The following is a 5,242-nucleotide window of genomic DNA, read 5'->3' as shown; positions in this document are numbered from 1 at the left end:
TGTGTGTGTGTGTGTGTGTGTGTGCTGACGTCACAGAAAACGTGCGCGCACGCGCGCTTTCTGTGACGTCAGCTCTAAAGCTCCGCCCCTGTTTACCAGGAAGTCATCACGACACCGTTATCTGCAAGGGTTTGTTTAATGATCCCGTTGCTCTGCTGGACTCTGTGTATCAGCTCTGTTTCTGCTGAAGGTGAGTTTTAATCCGCCTTCATTCTAACTAACGATTCTCAGAAACTGTTAATCCAGAGTCAGAAGATGAACAGGAAACTCCCGGATGATCAGCGATGACTTTCATAGTTGGCTAGCAGTTGGACGCACATAGTGCAGCGAAACACTTTTAACAATAATAACGCAAGATGATCACTAATTCAGATATTTATTATTTTTTATAAACATCGAGGTTAAACTGGTTGTGACTTTAAGGCGTTTTCTGAGCTCTGACTTCCTGGTAAAAGAGGCGGAGCTTCTGGTAAAATATCGGGTTGTTCCAAACTTTAAACAAAACAAATGTAACTTTCACCAACTATAATTATAAGTTTATAACTTTAATTAAAGCTTGGAGACGCTGTGGACAGCAGCTTGGTTCAATGAAACAAGCAGACAGATCCAGATCAGTTTATCAGTCAGTAGATCCTCATCAGAGGTTTATGGACCTGAAGCAGATCCACTCCGGACTGGGGTCAAGAACCTGACTGATTCATTCAAAACACTCTGGTTCTGATCCGGTGTTACAGACCAACTGGTATCGAGACCAACTGGCTGAAATCTATGTGCAACGCAGATGTTTGTAAAGGATAGGTGGCTGTGTGGATGCCTGGTTAAAAACAATGCAATGAAAAGCAAGCTCAACCTGATGAGCGAAAGGTAATGTAAAGAACTGAACAAAATGTGATTAAACTATAAAATTAGGCAATCATCAAAATAAACACTAACAAGAACAACCAAAGAAATATTCAGAAATATCCTGGTCGTGGAACACTGGACCAGCTCTACACCCTCAGCAGGGTCCTGGAGGGTTCTGGGAGTTCGCCCAACCAATCTACATGTGTTTTTTGTGGACTTGGAGAAGGCGTTGAGTACAGGAAGAACAGGGATGGTGAGTTCAAGGCCAATGGGAATTTGTAGGATTGGATAATCCGGTAAATCTTACTTTGTGATGTGCTCGTCTAGACAGAGAGGCGGCTACTGTGGCTACTGGGGTTTGTATTTGACGGAGCGGATGCCTGGTAGATCTGAGGCTGTGTGGGAGGGCAGACAGGTAAGAACTGAAACGATGGAGTCTTGCTGCTGACTGGAAGGTCCAATGAAGGTTTTTACTCTAGAGAGGCTCTGGGAGCTGGGCAACCAGTGGGTATAATCCACGGCATCACGAGGAGGGAGTTCAGAAACCAAGAATCCAGGCTCTAATGGGTTAGGCCAAGTCGTCACAAGGAAAACAAAATTACTGGCTAACGCTCTGGCGATGAAGTGTCGAAAGTTCCCCCCTAATATACTCCTCCAGATGACGAGATTGGTGGCAGGTGTGCTGAATCAGCCACCACAGAACACCCCTCAGGTGAAAGCAGCCTCAGGGCACCCTCTGGTGGCTTAATGGAAAACAACAACAACACAACCATCCCACACCCCGGATCCCAACTGAGCTGGAAGAAATGATTCTTCCTTCTATTTCTGTGAATTTAATAAAACGATAAAAACTTGATTTTATCTTGGTATTAATCCTAATGAGGCTGTTATTGGTGAACATCCATATTAGGCTCTTTTCTCTTTGGTCCAGTGTGACCTCTGACCTCTCTGCTTTTCCTCTCCAGCCAATCAGATAAACATCACAGCTGAACCTGGACAGAGCATCACTCTGCCATGTAGACTTCCTGGTAACAAACCTGCTGCTGCTGTGGACTGGATCAGAACCGATCTGGATCAGAACCGATCTGGATCAGAACTGATCTGGGCTCAGGATATGTTCTTCTGTACCGAGACGGTCGGATTGATCCAGGAAACCAGAACCCGTCTTATCAGAACCGGGTGGATCTGATGGACCGACAGATGAAGGATGGAGACGTGTCTTTGGTTCTGAAGAACCTGATGACTAACGATACGGGACTATATCAGTGCCGAGTCCAATATGAAGGAAGCCTTGATGCTGAACTGATCAGAACCATCAACCTGCAGGTTCTTCCTCCAGGTGAGAGTTTGACTCTGGATCAGAACCAGCAGCTTCCTGGTTCTGGATCTCAGACAGAAACATCTTAAATCTGATCCAATCGGCTCATTGTCTTGTTCTGTGTTTGTTTTTCTGCAGGGGACAAAGATGGAGGAACCAAGGATGGATCCATCGGACTGATTGTTGGTCTGATCTTATTAGCTTTTGCTGTTGCTGGTGTTTCATTTCTAATCTATAAAAAACAATCAGCTTGTTTCAGGAAGAAAACCTCAGATCCTCCAGTTGATCTGTAGATTTGCTGTAAATGCCTTTAATCTGAGGACATGATCAGATTATTGTTTCTGCTGGATTTCTAAACCAAATCAGGGCAGCAACATCAGGATGCTGCCATTTCATTCTTGCTGCCTGACAGAATTTTTTTTTTTCTGTGAAATATGTCAACTTTTAAAAGTTATTATTCAATCTGAAATGTGTTGCCTCTCTGTCTCCCTTTTAACTCCTCTGCTAATAAAAACTACATTTGACTAAATTTAATTTCTTTGTATTTTAAATCTCAGCTGATCATTTATTAAAATGTTTTTAACTGAAATCTTTCAGCAGCCAAACATCATGAGCAACATGAACCAAAACATCTCAGATCATTTTATTCGTTATTTTCATATTAATCAGATATTAAACATCATGTCAGGACTCAATGGGTGCGTTCACACTGCAGCCTGAAGTGACTCAATTCCGATTTTTTTGACGTAAAGCGACCTGTAGCTGATCTTTTCATGGCAGTGTGAACAGCACAGGTCAGATTCTTTTCGAATGTGACCCATATCCGATACGTATCCGATTCAAATGTGACCCAACGTCCAGGTCACATTCATCCTTAACTGATCGTCACTGATTCTCAACAAATCTCACTATTCTGCTTCCTGATACGCGCAAGTGGGAAGAAAAACAACAACCATGACGGATTATATGAGGATTAAGTTGTTAATATGCTGCTCCGGCTGGACAACAACTTCAAATATGTAAGCTAAGCTCCACCGTTAGCCTCCATGTTTACTAAACACTGAGCGCTTCTTCTTTTTATGGCGGTTGGCAGAACACTGAGAACGCTGAGGCTATGGCGCCCTCTACTGCGCATGCGGGACACTTTCAGGTCGTTGGCCCGTTTACACGGCAAAAAAATCAGAATTGCCAAAAAATCGGAATTGAGTCACTTCAGGCTGCAGTGTGAACGCACCAAATGTCTTGGTCTAATATTGTGATTTATATCATTTACAATCAAACACATCATGATATTAATAACAGCTTCATTCAGTCCATAAACTAAATAATTATTAATCAGAAAGCAACATTAATCTGGATCGGCTGACAGATGATAAGACTTCAAACATCATCACAATAAAAACTGATGGATTATTAGGAAAACTTTAATATTTCGGATCATTATTGTGTTTTAAACGTATTAAACTGTGAAGAAACGATCAGATCGCCGAGGAAACATGAGAGTCAGAGACGTTTTGACGAACCATAGCAGGAAAATATGAAATATAATCAAATCAACATTTTATGAGTAATTTTTTTCTCCTTTAATGCATATTTATTTAAATCAAAACATTTTAGCTTCTTTTGTTGTTCATCTTGTTTCTACACTGTGTTCTGTAAAGGTTTGTTGTTCTGACTCAGTTTTTGTTTTGTGTTTCTGTTTGATATTTTCCTCCTGAATTAATATAAAGCTTTACATAATGTGTGAATAATTATTCTCAGAATGAGGGAATCAGCTCCATTTATTCATGTTTTCATGTTTCTGACATATTTACCAGAATTAATAAGGTTTTACTTCATTTGATAAGTTATTAGTGTCATTAGAATAAATTTAGTTTAACTGAATCATCAACATCAGTTTCACCTGAAATGTTTGGAAAGATTTTATAATTATTCAGCAATCAGAACATGAAGATCCAAGGAACAAACTAATCAATCTGACTGATATTTCTCCTTCTGCTCTCTAATTTTATGTTTTCTGTCATTTGTGCTTTTAACTTGAACTTCTCTGTTTATTCTCTTATTGCTGCTTCTGGCCTGGAGCTTTTAACGTAACTGACAAGTTCAACATGCAGCAAACAGTGAAACAAGCTGCAAACACATCAATAATGCAAAACACAAAAAATGCTGCAGCTGCAGACAAAAACGTTTCAGTCACAGAAAATAGGAGCAAAAGCCAAAAATCAGCAAAACAAGTGAAAAAGAAAAGAGCCTAGAAAAATGTTGCATCATAGATAAAATGCTGCAACTACAGAAAGTTAAATTAAAAAGGGAAAATGCCACAAATACATAAAAACAACAGCAAGTATAAAACACTGCAAACTGGATCAACAAAACATAATTTCTACAAGGAGTCAAAGACCAAATGATACCAGAGCAAAACCTCAGGAAGGACAAGATGTTATGATTTAACTGGAAACTTTTAACTGAACTACAGTTTTAACTGGAGAAACCAGGTATAAACTTAAACAGATCAGAAACAGTCCAAGTCTGAAAGCTCTTAGCTTTGAAGGCTTAAAATGACAAAAAAAACTTTAACCCTGAGGTTTAAATATGTTCCATAAATCTGCCTGTAAATCATCTATTAGTTGATCTACATATTGATCAGATCAGATTCATTAATTCTGCTATAAAATAACAAACATTTTGAGTCAAAACTAAATTATTTCTGACTAAATTCAGCCCTGCAGCCTGAAGGAGGAAAGACTGCAGGAAGCTGAAGGTCAGACTCAGTTTGGACATTATTGATCATGTATTCAGTAAATTATTGATCATCTATTCAGTAAATTATTGATCATCTATTCAGTAAATTATTGATCATTATTGGTTCGATCAGCTCCAGATATTATCTAAAACCAGCAGTAAAGAGGAAACTGACCTGCAGCGTTTCATGGTGACCCTGATCTCCTGACTTCTCCTCCACGTTGCCAGGTTTGACTCTGACCTCCAGTCGGTCTGCACTCTGTGACCCAGCAGCTCTGACTCCGCCCACTCTGGTAAACACAGGTGAGCAGCTCAGGTTCAGGTAGAGACACGTAGAAG

General features: G+C 40.0%; 1 long non-coding RNA gene across 1 annotated transcript; it reads left to right on the top strand.

Annotated features, from left to right (window-relative positions):
• The first annotated feature begins 102 nt into the window (after positions 1–102).
• Positions 103–2,691, top strand: LOC103132100 (uncharacterized). The gene is made up of 3 exons (XR_475492.2): positions 103–190; positions 1,809–2,182; positions 2,300–2,691. It is a non-coding gene; the product is annotated as an uncharacterized LOC103132100 (long non-coding RNA).
• The last annotated feature ends 2,551 nt before the right edge of the window (positions 2,692–5,242 follow it).

This window comes from Poecilia formosa, unplaced genomic scaffold (genome assembly GCF_000485575.1).
Source record: "Poecilia formosa unplaced genomic scaffold, Poecilia_formosa-5.1.2 Scaffold925, whole genome shotgun sequence".
Classification (NCBI taxonomy): domain Eukaryota; kingdom Metazoa; phylum Chordata; class Actinopteri; order Cyprinodontiformes; family Poeciliidae; genus Poecilia; species Poecilia formosa.
Note: the sequence above shows the minus strand (reverse complement) of the source record. Positions and strands in the feature narration are given on the sequence as shown.